General features: G+C 38.0%; 1 pseudogene; it reads right to left on the minus strand.

Annotated features, from left to right (window-relative positions):
* Nucleotides 1–14,413: 14,413 nt before the first annotated feature.
* LOC112177766 lies at nucleotides 14,414–17,668 on the minus strand (annotated as a pseudogene).
* Nucleotides 17,669–18,923: the final 1,255 nt, after the last annotated feature.

Genomic DNA, 18,923 nt, shown 5'->3' on the forward strand with positions numbered 1-18,923 from the left:
TCACACAAACCAAGTTGCTGATGCTCTAAGTCGCAAGGCTGATCTTGCCACCCTCAAGGTGTTGGCCACTTTGTCGAGTAGTATCATTGCCACGACATCAAGCAACGTATCAAGGAGAGTTTGGAGAAGGATCCCACGGCACAATCCCTGGTAAAAATGGTGAAGGAAGGGAAAAGCCGTCGGTTTTGGATGGAGGATGGCATATTGATGGCCAAAGGAGGACGAGTGTTTGTTCTGCGAGCAGATGGACTACGAAGGATGCTCATGAAGGAGTGTCATGACACCCTGTGGGCAGGTCACCCTGGGTGGCAGAGAACCCACACACTTTTGAAGCAGGGTTACTGTTGGCCCCAGATGCGGGACGATGTCACAGAATACACCAAGACCTGCTTAACTTGCCAGCAAGATAAGATTGAGCGTCAAAAGACCCCAGGGCTGTTGGAACCACTGTCTATTCTGACTCGCCCGTGGGAGAGTGTCTCCCTTGACTTTATCACTAACCTCCCGAAGGTGGGAGACTTATCAGGTATCCTTGTGGTGGTTGACAGGTTTTCGAAATACGCAACCTTCGTGCCAACCCCAAAGTATTGCTCGGCCGAAGATACAGCAAGCCTCTTCTTCAAACATGTGGTGAAGTATTGGGGTGTGCCTCAGAACATTGTCAGTGATCGGGACACTAGATTCACAGGAACTTTCTGGATTGAGCTATTCAAGCTGCTCGGGTCTGAGCTCAACATATCTTCGAGTTATCACCCCCAAACCGATGGACAAATAGAAAGGTTCAACAGGATGTTGGAGGAATACTTGCGCCATTTCGTTCATGCCAATCAGCAGAATTGGGCGCAATTGCTGGACGTTGCACAATTTTGTTTCAACTCGAAGAAAAGCTCATCCACCAACAAGAGTGCTTTCGAAATTGTCACTGGCCAACAACCCCTCTTGCCCCATACAGTACAATAAGTCTACAAAGGGGTGAATCCGCGTGCTTTCAACTTCACAAAAGAGTGGAAGACCAATGCGGAGATTGCTCAAGCCTACCTCGAGAAAGCGGCGGGGAGAATGAAGAAGTGGGCAGATCAAGGCCGCAAACCTAGGGAGTTTCAAGCAGGAGACATGGTTCTTGTCAAGCTGCTTCCAGAACAACTTCGGTTCCTGCGTTTCAGAGACAAGCGACTGTTCAGGAAGTATGAAGGACCGCTCCCCATCATTTCTAAAGTGGGGAAGTGCTCCTACAAAGTCGACATTCCCGCCTGGATGAGAGTTCACCCCGTCTTCCACGTCAGCAACCTCAAGCCGCACCAGCCAGACTGTGAAGATCAAGCACGCAACCAACCTGTTCGAGAGCACGTCGACATCAGACCACCCAAACCGAAAGAAGTGGAGGAGATCCTTGCAGAAAGAAGGATTAAAGTGTCAAGGCGCCCATGTCAACAGTTCCTTGTCAAGTGGAAGGGTCTCGGAGATGAAGAAACAAGTTGGGAGAATGCCGAAGCCCTACAGAAGAAGTTCAAGCAGAAGATTGAAGACTTCAAGACCACGGCAGTCGTCGAGAGCGCCGACAGCTTAAGTGGGGGGGGGGGGGGGGATGTTAGGGGCTGCACTTGTAATGCCACAAGCAACCTTGTCCAGAGTCATTAGTCAAGCCTTTGGTTGGTTGCTTGTGTGCTTGGGGTGTTTTGGTAATTTACAAATTATGTAATTTATTTTATTTAGCAATTAGTCTCCTCAGCTAAATGCATGTTTCCCCTTATCTTGTTCATGTAAGTCCGATATGCTCTTGAGGGAGGGGTTCCTAGTCGGCATAGTTTGGACTACGGAACTAGTATAGGTACTCACTTGGCTGACTTGCTTGCTAGCAAGTGCCGCACGGTCCGCTTTGCGCATTACAAAGTTCGGCCCGTGACACCATGCATAGCTACTTTACTTGCTTATATAGATCTACTTATGCCAATAAAACACAGCACAGATCGAATTACCATTGACCAATATAATGAAGTCAAGGTCTTGCAAAATTAACGCATATTTAATACAAACGAAATTTCTTGTGAGGTTCCCATCTCAAATATCGAAGACATTTGGTCAGTAACTGAAATATCACGTAATGTTATAAATATTATATAAACTAGATAATGCACCCGCGCGATGCTGCGGGAACATGATCAATGTCGTTTGATTCAATGCTACTGAATTTAGTAATATTTGTTTATATTACATTACTACATTATATCTTATATATTATTTTACATGTTCAAAAATCTGGTAACTGAGTCAGATTTCGAAGTTAGATATGCTATCCATAGTAGGTGTTTATGTACATATTGCAAACATGGTTAGGCTTGACAAATGGTTTAGGCTTGTAGTGGCGACAAACTATTTTACATAAGCTCCTCAAATGTGTCTACAAAGTTGGATTCATCATTTGCAACAGATGATAGCTCCTTTGAAATTTCAGCTGAGTTGTTGTAGATAGCACAACAAAAGTCTAAATAGCACAACCTGTCTTCCAAACTCTTAACTGTACCTCTCTAACCGTCTAGAACGTTTCCCTGAAATAATAAACAAACAAAGTTCAATCTTTAGATAACTATGGAATTCAAATTACGCTCAAGATATATGCTTGCTACAAAAAGAAAACTGCCAATATTTAATTGTTTTTTTTTTTTCCGACAAAGTGCCAATATTTACTTGTTACTAATAAGATGAAAGTGTATGTATATGCATCTACGCAGTTGGTAAATTTGCCATGTAAATGGAGTATCTGCAGTAATGAAGTAAACAATAAGTGTGCAGTTTCAATCTATTGTCTGCCACATTACTCTTACCACATTAATTTATACACTTACAATATTTTGACAAATACCATACTTTGCCATTTCAGAGTTCCTTTTTGCTTACACTCATCTATCCTTTCACACGCAACTGATAATTCCAGTGTTACTAATGCTCACTATCTAAATTTCTTTTACTCTCATTCGCAAGCTTAAGTGGATACTCTTTTAGCTTGTGTGTATTATTTATAGTCATGCATTTGCTTACTGAGTTATAATTTCACTATCAAAAGGATGCATTCCCGTTTAATTTTTAATCTCAAAGTAACTACCTATTTCTAAATCAAATGAAAACTAATTCCAAGGAACAAACTCCTTCATTGTATAACCATTATAGGTTATTTCTCCTTGAAGTTAAAAATTTGTGAATAAGTAATTACCCCTTATAAGAGTTTAAGTACAGAACTACCTTTGCTTGCACTTGAACTACCTTCTGATCCTACAAACCAACTACAAAACCAGTACACAATTCCACCACAAAAGGCAATAGCTATCCCTACTCTCTATTAACCACCATAACCAAACAGTTTTTCCTGGATTCCATGCTCCCTTTCCAAAGCACCAATTCACTCATTGGTAACCCCAAAACCCTATAGTTAAATCAAGAATATGTGATGTACCTTTTCCAAAACAAACACAAATTGATTCGTGGTGTCCTCCTTTGCATCTCAGTGTTTGAACTTTGATAGAGTCTGCAAACAATAGAAAACCAATTTCAGATCAATCGCTTTCAGAAAGATAATAATACCGTTAAAATCAAACGCAATAACTTTGGATATATGAACAAAAAGTGAATAGATCAAACACATATATTGATATATATGATTTCAGAAGAAGAACATGGCCTTGATAAAAGACCCAACGAAAACTGCATTATCACAAAATCACACATCAAAGAAAACATAGAATACACAACCAACAAACGATCCAACCCTCTGAACTGAAATAAAAGGAGATAATGAGCAGAAAGAGAAAAAGCAAATCCAAATACACAGATCAAAAGCAACGAATCAAACTCTTTCAATGTCACTTATACAGCAGTGGAAGACATGGAAGAATCGGTAGTGACACAATTGTGATCAACGATTTGGGTATTTGGGTGTAACAGCGGAGGTCGGTGTAAACAAAAAGAGATGCTTGGTCTTGGGTATGTCCAGACAGAGAAATATAGCGAGGACTCTTTTCTTTAATTTTATTTTTTGGTCAAATTGATGTGTCTGTTTTTGGAGGATTGATTTCTATCTCTTGGGCGCAAATCCGATAAATCACTGTATTACTATTCATTCAACAGTACCAAAGACATTTTACTTTTATATATGTATAATATGGTTGTCCACTGTAAATATTCATTAGTTATGTCCTTATGATGTAAACATTACTCCTATATAAAGGGGTCTAATGAGAATGAAATACACACTTCTACCTCCTCCTACATTTTATTTCTCTATTCTATCTCTCTCTTATTCTCTAGTTTATAACACGTTATTAGCACGAATTTGCTTTTATTTTTCTTCTTCTTCTTCTTCTTTGAACTCCATGATGATCCGCAAGCTTTATGGTGCAACATAGTTGCTTATGACCAAGGCTAATGATCTATGAGTTTTTCTTCTTTCTCTCTTAGATGAATATCAATTTTCTTTATGCGATTATTTACATATATTTGTATGTATCTTTTATATAATATAATCGTTGAAAATTTATATTTCATATATGACAATGAGAACTACATGTTCCATTGCTCAAGACTCGAGTCCTCTGACTGAGTAGTCTTAGAACCTATGGTTCTATAGACATCACACGAATGTTTTTCTCGTGTGTTCTCTATGGGATCCATTGTTCATATTTATGAACTCTTCGAAACTTTTGTTTCGTATATGAATTTTTCATAGAACATACTGTTCTAATAATTATGAATCCTGATATATCTTATCTTTTCTCTTTGTAGAAAGATGACGCATCTAACAAAATTGGACTTTGATCCTCTTAAAATTTCTGGCAAGAACTATTTGATGCTGAAATTCACTTTATGGCTAAAAACCTTGGAAATGCCATCAAAGTTGACAATAAGTCATCAGTGCAAGATCCCGCCAAGCCTATGATTTTCTTGCGTTATCATCTTGATAAGATCCTAAAAGATGATTACCTTACGGTGAAAGATCCACTTGAGATTTGGCAAGCATTGGCTGATCGATTTGCTCACCAGAAAACCATTGTTCTATCCAGAGCACGATATGAATGGACACATTTTGCACCTTCAGAACTTTAAATCTGTCACTGATTTTCAATTCCGCTATACATATGATTACCTCCCAACTAAAATTATGTGGAGCTGTCAGTGAAGATAACAAATTCAAAATCTCTGATTTTTTTGTGGACAATGGAAAACATATTGATTACATGATCAGCGGCGGTTTTCTTGACACCGACAAATTTTAAGCCTATGTTTAGGCGTTTTTTTTGTCTCTATTTATTTTGTCTAGTCATTTTAAGCCTATGTTTTGGCACCGATTTAAACGTAATTATGTTTCATTATCATTATCTTTATAGTTTAATCACATTCATTATGTTTAAATTACCTTTATTACAATTCTTTCATAACCGAATTTGTCATGAGAATTTGTTGCAAGAGTTACAATTATCATGATAATATTTTTAATGGCCATTATCTTGTAGTTATTGTTATTAATAACACATTTTATTATCAATTTTATTACTATTCTCCGGTAATTATTGTTATAAGTAACTCATTCTATTACCATTATTCGATACTTATCATAGTTATTTATTTTATTCAATCATGATGTCTTATGATTATTTTTGTCATATCTACCTCATATGATCATGTCGTTTGTGAAAAAATAACAAAATTATTTTCCATCACTGGAACTTGAACCCAGGTCTTTTTGGATGTGAACCAAATATCCTAACCAACTAGACTACAACAAATTTTTGATTATTTTGTTATAATGTTATATTAATGCATGTTTCAATTACTGACTCTAAATGAATCTGTCTCTATTTTGGAATATTCTGTTACTCACATATTCGTATCAACAATATCAATTATATTTTCAATAGAATTGAGGTATGTATTTTCATGAGTTTGACAACTTCAATTTAATTTCCTCTTATTATCTTATGTGATAATTTAATATAAAATCGTCACTTTATAATGAGATCGAAACTACATGTTTCTTGATCCAATTACATGTGGACTTAAAATTCCTCCACTGATTGTTATACAATCAAATAGATCGAAACCTTTTGTTTCTTGATCTCTAATTATGTCAGGACCTTTGTCATCCCTTCTCTTTATGAGTACATGCATGTGAATCTCTATTCACTCCACTTTTAGAACATGCTTCTAATTGTGAAAACTCAAACCAAATGTTTAGAGTATGAGGGCTATGGTCCCTAAATCTATTGTTTATTGGAGTATATGCTTATACCCATATGGACTACTATCCCAGACTCAAATTTGAGTATATAATTTTGACATTTGTTTTCAGTGTCAAACAATAATATGAACCACGTGTTCATTAATAAATTCAATTTGAACCATGAATGTTCATGATAAATATAATGACAAACATAGTTGTCTTGCATGAATATAATGCAACTATGGACATGATCCATTGCAATTGTTGATAATTTTTCACAATTGATGCTTCAAAAAGTTAAGGTAACAATCATCTCAAGAGCTGCAGATCTTGATTGATGGCTCTAACTAAGCTCGTATTATGTTACCTATATGGAATACAATTACATATATTGGTGATGAAATTTTCACCTAAATTAAGTTGTATTAATCAACTATAAGTATACTACTGTATACTATATCATGAACTAAAATTTTTATTGAGCCAAATAAAATTATTTTAGCTTGACCAATGTGTCTTTATTTTATCTACTATGTCATGTAGACTCATCTACATACATACTTTACATTGTTGTATAATACAACAACAGTTGCATACCTTCCTAATAAGGGCATTATAATTTATCGCATAGTTGCGAGTTGTCACTATAATGAGACAATCCTCCCGCCATTAGAGGGAGAAATATCGTTCATAAAAAATGTGAATTGGTGTGAGATTTTATCTACCATATCTCATTTTAATTTTGAGAAAAAATCTCAATTCATTATCTTTTTGACCTAAAATTTGGTTTGGGCTCGCTATCCCCAATGGATATCATAAATCCAATATTTTGTATCGCACATTTTGTGTGGTCAAATCTGATAGTCTTCCCGCCGTTAGAGGGAGGAAAGACTAATTTAACAGCGCGAATTTATGTGGAATATGTCCACCAAGTCCAATGTTTCAAGCTCCCTATAAGTGAAGATTATACAAGCCCTATAACACTCTTCATGAGATTATACAAAGATCCACATTCTTTAATTAATTTGTCCTTGAGAGACAACAAATGCCCTAAAAGAGGCAAGGGTACCTGATAGCAACAAAGCTTATTATAGCTAATACATGCGTATATTTTGAATGTGTGATAGATCTCTAATTGATAATCATTGATGATATCTCATTTGTAGTAGCTACTAAATATGATCAAGGGCTGTATACTACCACGTTTCATTGTGTCGACAAACTATAATATTGGCCAAATTGGAAAGAGGCAATTCCAATAAATTTGAATATTGTAAACGTTATGATATACTTGGACTTTATCTACCCTAAAAATTACAAAGGGTGTACTAAAGTGAATTGAAATCACTATGACACAAGTCTCTTTATAGAGACATGGGCTTATCATTCTTCTCCAAGCGACAACTTTTCTATAAGTACAGTGTTACATATAGCTGTTATATTGATGAGAGACTTATAGCAGGTTGTCATGATTATTAGAAGATCTTAAAGGCAAATTAGTAAAAGCAAATCCCCAAATGTGTCATTATAAGCATATTGCTTAATCAAATCCTTGACCGATTCATATTGCCAAAGGCAAGTCCATGAATGAATGAGCTTAAAGCTCACTCATGGAATCAAAAGCCCAAAGCTCATACATACTCATTCAATTATGGTCATAGTGACTTATTGCCTCAATGAGTACTATGACAAGACTAAGAAATCGAATTCGAATCACACTCATAATGTATGTTGCAACATATTCTAACTTTCGCGAAGTTATGAATTTATCTATAGCTCATATTGAGCTTATATGAAATTATCAATTACACAAATTGATATCTATGGCTAACCATACTTAAATTTCAATGCTCGGATAAAGGTAAATGTGTCAATTGTTATTCCTTTATATTGTTATTCTTTAACTAATATCTTTATCTATAATTTGAGCTTTTGAAATTGGTTCTACTTGAGGTAAGATTTATTATCATAGTTTATTGGTATTACCCTCACTTTCGTAGGTATTGCAATTCATGATGAGTCCCCTTTATGCAAAACACACATGGTCTCACCTATGTGATCGACACACCATATCTAATATACATGGTGCATGTATTTTATTACATACATGACTGAAGCTTGCAACAATCAGGGGGAGATTCTCATCAGGGGGAGCATTCAAAATTATGCTACCTAGGACATATGCGCGTTGTACTTTTTTTATCCTTCGACCAGGGTTGTTTTTGTCCCACTGGGTTTTTGTTACCTGGCCAGGTTTTTGACGAGGCAACATTAAGCCTGTCCAACACCATATCATTTAGTAGTGGACATCCAAGGGGGAGTGTTATAAATATTATATAAATATGGTTGTCCACTGTAAATATTCATTAGTTATGTCCTTATGATGTAAACATCACTCCTATATAAAGGGGTCTAATGAGAATGAAATACACACTTCTACCTCCTCCTACATTTTATTTCTCTATTCTATCTCTCTCTTATTCTCGAGTTTATAACACGTAATTCATTTTCATGTTTTGTTAAGGAATACGCTTAATTCATTTGCTTATATAGGTAATGCAGGTCCATATATCTCATACTAGCATTTCTCCACACATGCTCTGCATGTGCAAGTTATTATTATTATTATTTAAATAAAAAAGAAAAGAGTTGGTTATTGTAGAGAAAAGAAAATGAGAGAGAGAAAAGTGGGTTGTGGGTATTTTTTTTACTAAAAATACATTTTGTAAATGTCTTAATTGTCCTTGTGATTTGTGAGGGCAAGTTTGTGTTTTGGATTTCCAGCAGCAATAGCCCTCTTGAAGAGCGAATACCAGGCCCAAAATCGATTGAAGGCGTGACCTAGAAACGATTTTGTTGTGACTAGCTGGATGGTAACAGCAGCTATTGGACTAGATGATAACGGCAGCGATTGGAGTTAATTTCACGAGAACAGAACTTATAGGTAGATATGGTGTGGGAGCTAGATGCCTGGGAGTTTAGTAGAGAGAGAGTTCCAGTAATGGCATGATTTCTGGGTTTTGGGTTAAGGTTGATCGGGAGGAATTGATGCCTAGAGGTTCAGAGCTAGAGCTTGATCTCTTGCTTGATGTTTCTGGGTTGTTGTGGCTTGGTTTCTAACGTCAGTGAACCTGCTTTTATAGCGAAGATAGGTGGGGAAGCTTCGTGCTGAGAACTCGGGGTTTTGAAGGGGTATTCTTAATTTTGGTGGGATCATTCTAAAGCCTTCAGTTTTTGTTTTCCCCATGAAACCAAAAGAGTGAAAGCTTGCTCTGGCTATGAGAGTGAAGGTTGGTGGTATAGGTATAGGACGGTGGCAATCCCATATTTTGTGTTGCTGTGTTCTTTGAGGGATTCTAATCCCTTATTTTCTGCTATTGTAAATTGTAATCACATAGTTTGAGAGCTATTGGAAATTGAAACGGGATTGCTGGGTATATGAATCAGAAAGTTTCTCCATGGATTCTGGGTTCTTGCCAGAAATGGTGAAGCACCAATCCTAGCAGCAACTTTGATAGCACGATATTTCTGGTTTAGGGAAGAAGATGGTTTCAACGGGCTTTGGGCTAAAGGCTGTTTTAATGGACTTTGGGTAAGGAAATAACTCTAGTGGGCTTTAAGTTTTGCTGGGTCTGCATTCATCTCTCTACTAGCCTTTGTTAAGATTTCATCCCCTGAAGCATGAATTTTGGTCCCTAAGCCCAAAATTGTCGATGGGCCTTATCTTAACAATAGGTCTCACAGAATCCGTTACCTTCCATACCACATCCCTCCGTATAAGCCCCATACGTAGCTTGGGTCTACGCGTATTGCATGGTAAATAAGCGTGTTGGCTCTTTTGAAAATGCATGTCAATCGTTTGAGATTTTGGGCTTCTCGTATCGCTTTCTAAATAGAGAGCTTCCTTTTGAAGTGAAATGGGCATGCACGAAGGCCCAATTAGGTTACGATGTTGATGACTCGTCCCCTTTGCCTGTCACTCGTTAAATTTGAACTTGTGAAAATTTGGGTGTCAACATGATTTAATTAATTCCTAAAGTTTATTATTCTTCTAGGGTCAATTCTATCAAAATTTTAGATTTTGGCTAACAAAGTCTCTTCTCTTAATAATAGTATGGGTGGTTCTAGTGAGACCTCTAAATTTGCTATTTGGACCTCCCATACTTAGTATAACTCTAATTTACTTTTTAGAATACTTGAAAAGCTAAGTAAACCTCCTTACTTTTACTAGACCTCTAAAGATTGAATTGTGCCAAAGTATCCTTCAAACCCACGGGCCTCCCATGCATTCTAGCTGGGGCCATGGCCTGTAATGCCAGAGTGCTACTCTCTATAGCGTTGGCGCCAAGCTTACCTCCATGTAGGGTGGCGCTACGTCCTCTTGTAGGGACATCCATCCTTGCAGGCATGTTTGCAATAGATATGTGTGATCTCGTCACTTTAGCTGGGATCGTGATGAGACATAGTAGGGATAGACCACACAATTCTTGTCATTCCTGCTAAACATCCGTGTTCTCATCTCCTCCTAGTGACGGGAAGACTATCTCATCAAAGTGATAATCCACAAATCTAGCGATAAAGAGATTGCCTAGCAAGGGTATGAAGTGGCGGATGATTGTTGGAGTCTTAAATCCAACATATTTGTCCATTCGTCTGTGGGGATCCATCTTAGTGCGCTGTGACAGCACGATAGGCACATGAATGGCTTACTCAAATGTGCGTAAGTATGAGATACTTGTACCTAGTCACTAGCTATAACGCAGAGATAAATTGAGTAGCAATGGGTCATAGACTAATTAGCATAGCTGCATGCGATATTGCATCACCCCAAGTGGATATAGGGAGATTGATAGTCATTACCAATATCCGGGCTACCATCGTAGTCGTTTCCGCGAGACCATTTGGGTATGTACATGGGAATATGATGTCCAACATCTGTCCCAGTGATATGTAATAACCATCGAAAGTCTTCGATGTAAACATTCTAGCATTGTCAAGTCCGATTGATTGAATGTGATGATACAGGGAGTGAGCTAGTCACCATATGATATGTGCTAGGAGTGTAGTATAAGTAGCATGGCAAGTGGACTATGGCACAACACGTGACTAGCGTGTTTCAACCAACATCATGAAATATTTAAATGTCCGCAAGTTGGTTGAATCAGTCCATATATAGAATCGCCTTCGGATTCTATGTAAGAACAGAATGAGTATTTTCATATCCTTTGCATAGGACGGTTTCGGTCCTAATTTCCATAAGGAACAGGCTTTGTAGAATGAGCGAGAGGGCCTTAGAAGAAAGCAATGAGGATTTTGGTTGGGCCTAAGCGTCTGAAATACAAAGTTCTTTCGAGTTGTAGTCAAGAACTGACTTGAAATCACATAAGAGGAGGTTATGCCATCTCACTTCTAGGTCAGGAAGCAGGGAGTCACGGACGTTGCCAAATCTTTCTTCGAGTGAGACCCACAACCTTCTGGGGCATTCTTCATTCATATACTAGTACTGGAGACTCAATAGACACACACCATTCTATTGAGTTAGTAGCAAAAAAAAAGGGAAAGTGGAATGCGCTTGCACGTGCTTGGAGAAAAAATAGAGGGATTCCTTCATGTCCGACGGCGAGCCTTTTCTCAATCATTAGACTGGCCTTTGTCATCGCCGCCTGGGTTTGATGTGAGGTCGAGCTCCTTGATCTACGTTTCTCGTCTAGATTGGGAAGATTGCGACGGCAGTGTGAGGTGAGGAATGGTGGAGATCACGGCGGTTGTCGGGGGTGGTGGCGTGGCTATGTTCTGAACGGCGGCAGCGGTGGATCCGATCTGGGTAGTGTCTGAACTAGATTTCTCGAGTTGGCGCGATCTGGCTTAGAATTGGATCCGATATGGGGAAGAATCTGAACTAGCGCTATTTGGATTTGATTTGGCATGGTTGTGGTGGCGTGATTTGGCGTGGTCTTGTTGGCGCAACGTGGTTGGTGTCAAGAGAATCTGGTGGGGCAGGGCATCGGTGGCTGTGGTGGGGCTGGCGGCTGTAAAGCTGTGTTTTCAGATTTTCTCTCCTGCGGCAACATAGTAGGAAAATTGTGTTTTTGGTAATATATTATGCTTCCTAGTTATCTTTTTGGAATGTTACCGGTTTGTCAAAGAAAATAGAATAGCTAATTGTACACTCTTTGCTAATTGGTGTTTGTTTGAATACATGTATTTGGTAGAGACTCCCGATATCATTTCGGGATGTACTCCAGATGCTTATTGTAATTAAGGATTTAGGCTCAATGAGTCAATATCCCCCCTTGTATCCGGCAATTTCGTTAATCAAGGTTTGAGAGTAGCCACACCAGCCCTTTATTAAAAAAAAAAAAAATTACAATTCAATTAAACTAAATTTGCGTCATGGCAACAAGTTACTACATTCGTTTAACACTATTTATATGTAATTGACCAAATTACCACATTGACAACAACTTATTCATAAACTTGAAAAAATATCGTAGGTGGAGTAATTACCTCTAATAAAACTAAAATAATTATACAAACAATGACTCTCTTTAATTACCGTAATGACAACAAATTTGTTCTCATATTTGTAAATGTGGGTATGATATATAAGTAGGTATTATAAAATCTTTCCTCTTCTTCAATTCAGAACTTTCTGTTATCATATCTTCTGTTTGCATCAAATCCAACTCATTAGTTTTTAACGCCGAACGGAAGCTTCCTCAGCCAGCAACATGCAGTCCTACGCAGCAATCTTGCACGATGATGGATCACAGCCCCCGTAAGTCCAGACAGTCTGCCAGCTCTTGTCTTTTAATTTGAAAACCATTAAATTTTTTTGTTATCTCTCTGTCATGGACTTTAAACAAATTAAAGAAAGTAACAGTAGTAGCTTGAATTAAGGGAGCAGCAAAGTAAATTTTGTTAGACATTGAGTTCTTGCATACCAAAGTCAGTCTATGCGCTCCAAAGTCAGTCTTGGACACCAAAGTCAAAGTCTTCTCACGGTTAACAGGGATGAGGCCATACAAATTGAGTTATAATAACAATAAGAACTTCAACAGAAGTGGTTGGCAATTTCTGTGCACGTGAAACTGAGCTGTTGGGAGTGATCAAGCTGCGGAAGATATGGGATATGCAGACTTGACTTGGACGTGAAATAACCAATGATTTCGATCTGGGTAGTGCAAATCTTCAATGACTCCACGGATTGCCAGGCAAGAGATCAATGGCTTTCTTGTAGAAGACGAATTCGTCAGATGTTTACTTACATAGAAAGATTATTACATTTAAGTAGAAATATTCGAATCATGAGTTTCCATGTGTCTAAACAAAACCGCAAAGCAAGCTGTGAACCACATATATATTATAATTACTCGATCCGATGAAGACCCAAGAATTAGATGATAAGAACAGGCTAGGATAGTTAGTCTATAGCTCATCTATAATTTAGATGCGAACTTTGCTCTTGAATAAATAGAAACAGAAAAAAAGCTCTAGAATGCATGCATGCATTTCCATTGAATTAGCCGGCGGAGAATGGTGCATGCATGGATACGTATTTGGTATGAGCTTTATCCAAAAGGTCATGGTGCAATTAGTACTTTAGTAGTGAATTGCTTATATAAGTACAGTTTATTTTGCCATTTTAGTAACGTGGGACTTCTAACATACGTGTTCACGTATGACCTAAGTTCTAGTCGCACTGCAGGAAACAAATTTCCACATATATACGATGCTGGTGATATGAAGTCATATATTTGGGTAGCGATCATAACTTCTTGAAAGCCAGGCCAATAATTCTTTTACTCAGCGCATCATAACTTTTTGAAAGCCTGTCGTTTGAATAGAACTGCACAACTTCTATTGAAAAATCACTTTTGTTCCAATACTAGACTGCATAATAATAAATTTATTGAGAAATCACTTATTTTGCAAAAAAAAAAGAAAAAAAGAAAAAGAAAAAAAAGAATAAGGAAGCAGTTGCATTTGGGATAAATGGAGTTTATATGAAAGTACGTACTGTTTGAGTTATACTCCTGTCCAAGGCTTCATTACATCCGAGTATGTGACACTTGACTTGAAATTGAATGCTCTAATAATAATAATCACAACATGAAAGATGCTACCTCTGTTTAGTCACTTTAGTGCATAGTGCATACTGATAGCTAGGTTACTCAATTCCAGATATCAGTTAATGAGTTGTTCAAGGTTACTCAATTCCGGATATCAGTTAATGAGTTGTTCAAGTGTAATGTCTTGTTGTTTATAACAATATGCAAGTTGGGACGACAGGACCTGAGAAACCTTCAGCATTGTCGGTCTAGACTGAGGATGGGAATGTCTGTATTCAATTGCTAGCCCTGCAATGATTATCAGTTCATCTTCAACTTGAGGTATAGGAGGCGGAAGGCGTTGATCCAGGACATCCTTCGGCAATATGTTTGCACTATCGGACAAGTGAGAAAATGAGGATATGAAATCACCTACCTGCTTTCCCATTAGCACTTCTAGGGCCAGCACTCCAAAGCTATAAACATCACATTTTTCAGTTACCTTCATTGTGTAAGCAAGCTCTGCCAAAGAAATTATGGATCAGAAAGGCATTAATTAACACTTTAGTAAACTAAATTTAGAAGAAACTTTTTACTAGTTTACCTGGTGCTACATATCCATATGTGCCTGCACGGGCAGTCCAGTTAGATGAGTTCGGATTCAAAAGCTTAGCAGTCCCAAAGTCTGAAACACAAGGCTCACATTCGTCACTGAGCAAAATGTTGTTGCTTGATATGTCTCGATGTACAATCGGTGGCTTGCAATCATGATGCATATAAGACAGTGCATGAGCTACACCTTTTACAATTCTCACCCTATATCTCCAGTCGATTTTTTTAGCCTCATGCTCGTTGCTCAAGAGTGAAGACAAGCTACCTTTCCCTAGATACTCATAAACCAAAAACAAGTGACTTGGATATGAACAATAACCAAGAAGTTTCACAATGTTTCGGTGTCGTATCTCTACAAGTGCCCTGACTTCATTGAGGAAGTCCTTTCGGGACGTCTCCACATCCACGCCATCAGCATCAAGTATTTCATGGAGTTTCTTTACTGCAACTATATCGCCTGAGGATAGCATGGCCTTATAGACACTTCCAGATCCTCCTTTACCAAGGCAGTACATGGAGTCAAAACCATTGGTTGCTTTTATGATTTCTTCATACATCTTTCTTCCATCAAAGTTAAGTACGGAAAAAATCTCTCCATCCTGCATGTTGTGGTGTATTGGTTGATGCTCCTTCTTCTTTCTTGATCTAATAATCATTACAATTCCAAGGACAGCAAGTGAAACAGCTCCCAAGGAAAGGAAAATATTATGAACGCAGATTTTGGACTTGATTTTGAGATATTCGTACAGGGCTGAAGTCTTCTCACAACATTGCTACACAATCCTTCATTCCCATCCAAGGTACCATCTTGAAATGCTTTGTTGTTTGGAATGGGACCCTGCAACTGATTGTAGGATATGTCAACGTACAACAAGCCAGGCATTTCATCAAAAGTTGTTGGAATGAGACCAGAAAGATTATTGTGAGAAAGATTCAGTGTCTCCAGGCTTTGCATATTGCTCAGTTCTGACGGTATCCTATTCTCAAGTAAGTTGTAACTCAAATCTAGTTGGGACAGGTGAACTAACTTCCCCAACTGAAATGGAATCTCATGACTCAAGTTGTTGCTGCTCAAATTCAAGTAGTTTAATCTGAACAAGTCACCTATACTGCTTGGAATTGACTCGTTGATTTTGTTAGTGGACAGGTCGAGGTATTCAAGGTTAGTCAATGATCCAAACTCTGAGGGTATATGACCCCACAATTGATTGTCATTCAACACCAGCTTCAACAAAGAAGTCATTCTCCCAAAATCCTTTGGAATCACCCCGACTAACTTGTTTGAAGAAAGATCGAGTTCATGAATTTGGGCTGCATTGCCGATCTCAGGTGGTATGCTACCGGTAAGGTTGTTTTCCGCAATTCGTAGGGTTGCTAAATGTGGACACTGTCCCCAAGTGTGTGAGACTTCACCATAGAGGTTATTGTGGCTTAGGTCTATAAATTGAAGATGAGGATAGACACCAAAGTCTTCAGATATGTTGCTTGTGAGTTGGTTCCATTCGAGACGGAGTCTGAATAAGCTTTTGCAAGTTTTCAAGCTTTTGGGGATTGGACCTGTCAAATAGTTGTCGTTTGCTGTGAAGTTTTGTAGTGATCCACCTTGGTAAATATTTTGGGGCAGGTTACCGAAGAATTGGTTACTGTCCTACTCCAGTACAGTCAACTTCATGAGATTCTCTATCTCTTCGGGGATGGAGCCAGAAAATTGGTTGTCACGGAGGTATAAGATTTCTAAGTTGCTCAAGTCACCAAATGAGGTTGGAATGGAACCAGTGAGGTTATTCATGGTCAACTCGAGATCTACAAGAGATATCAAGCTCCCCAACTCTTTCGGAATAGCTCCAGAAAGTTCATTTTGATAGAGATAGAGATGTGTAAGGTTTGTAAGGTCACCTAAAGATGCCGGGATTGAGCCAGAAAGATTGTTTTTGCAAATGTACAGTTGCACTAGAGACTTCAGATTTCCTAGTTCTAAAGGGATGGAACCAGAAAGATTGTTGTTGCATAATGACATGACAGTTAGCTCTTTGAAGTTTCCAAAAGTTGGAGGGATGGGACCTGTTAAGTAGTTGGTATCCAAATAGAGCTCAACTAAATTGTGAAGGTTTCCCATTTCTGGAGGAATGTTGCCCGAAAGTTGGTTTTCATAAAGAAACAAAAAATTTAGGTTGCTCAAATTACCAAGAGAAGTAGGAATTGAACCTTCTAGATTGTTGGTGTATAGCGCAAGCTCGTAGAGATACTTAAGCTGACCTATTTCTTCAGGAATTGAGCCATTTAACTGGTTTCCCACAAGGTGCAGGACCTCAAGATTTGTTAGGAGACCAATTTCTGGTGGAATTTTCCCAGACAATTCGTTGTAGGATAGGTCGAGATAAATAAGTTTGGAGAGAGAACTGATCTGAGGCGGGATGGCATCGAAGATTTTATTCAAGCTAAGGTCGACATATTCAAGATTAGGGAAAGACAGGAATGGAAATTCATGTAGTGTACCTTGTATACCAGAATTGGTGAGGTTTATTCTGTTGACACTTCTAGCAGTGTTGCAAGAAATACCAGTCCAAACATTGCATGGACTTGCATTTGCTCTTGCAGAGTGCGTCCATGAGGTCAGATTATTCTGGGTATCTGTTTTAAAGCTAGATTTCCATTCGAGAAGGGCCTCTGCTTCAGTAGAAGCACTAGCAGAAGAAGCAAATGCAATGTTTATATTTGGTGATGAAACCAGCATGACATACAAGATAAGGCAAGCTAGGGAAGAAATTCCAGCATAACTAGAAGTTAAAGATTTCATGGTTTTTGTTATGGTACTTCCGGCTCTTAGAGCTTTGTTTATAGTGCAATGAATTAGCTAGACTTGAATACTGTGTAGAATATGTATCTTCATTGACTTTTCTTAGTTAACTAATTGCAATGCGGATCCGGCTCTTCTAAAGTGAAAATTCTCTAAAGTTTTGTAAAGCTCGTCAAATCTCAATCCTCTGAGTAATCTAATGATTTGGAAAGTCGCCACTTCATTAAAATTAGTATTTTAAGAATTTTAGTCAATTTGAGGTCCTCATTAGAAAAAAAATAATTTTATTTTCCCATATCAGTTAGAAATTTTAAATACACACCCAAATTACTTAATACACATCCCTATTATTTTTTGGGTTAATTACATATAAGTACATCTTAGAATGTTTTTTTAGCCATAAGGCCACAAACTAGTTTTTTCCTTCATAAGGCCACTAGATTAAAAAAGATGTTATATTTTGGATATTAAAAACCAATATATTTACATAAATGCCACTAGAGTACAAAATCAATATTCATTCTCTCCCTCCTCTCCGGCGAGGTCTCCGGTCAACTCCGGGTGACTTCCGGTGACTACCAGCCAACTTTTGGCGGGTCTCCGGCAACCACAAAAGCTACTGTCCCTACCAACAAAAGCTACTCTGGTGAGATTTCCGGCAACCTCCAGCGATGTCACAAAAGCTACTGTCACCAGCAACAAAAGCTACTCTGGTGAGATTTCCGGCAACCTCCAGCGATGTCACAAAAGCTACTGTCACCAGCAACAAAAGCTACGACGGTGAGATTTCCGGCAACCTCCAGCGAGATCACAAAAACTACTATCACCAGCAACAAAAACTACTCTGGTGAGATTTCCGGCAAAATAATAAAAACTACTGTCACCAACACCAAAATCTACTGTTACCAACAAAACATATGCTCTCCAAAACCAAAAGCTACTATCCTCACCAACAAAAGCTACTGTCTCCAACACTAAAAGCTACTATAACCAGCAATAGACGCTACAGTCACAACACCAGAAAGCTACTCTCACCATCACTAAAAGTTACTCTCATCAACACCAAAAGCTATAACTAAACAGAACAAAAACTACTATCACGTAGAATAAAAGCTACAGAGACTAACAAAGCTATGGATGGAAAAGTAATAATACAACCACTAATAATTAAAACATGTACAAAGCTACTGGACCAGTAATAAAAAGCAATTGATATAGGTATATAAAGTTACAATAACACATGTACCTTTACTGG

The sequence above is a fragment of the Rosa chinensis genome, chromosome 7 (assembly GCF_002994745.2).
Source record: "Rosa chinensis cultivar Old Blush chromosome 7, RchiOBHm-V2, whole genome shotgun sequence".
Taxonomy (NCBI): Eukaryota; Viridiplantae; Streptophyta; class Magnoliopsida; order Rosales; family Rosaceae; genus Rosa; species Rosa chinensis.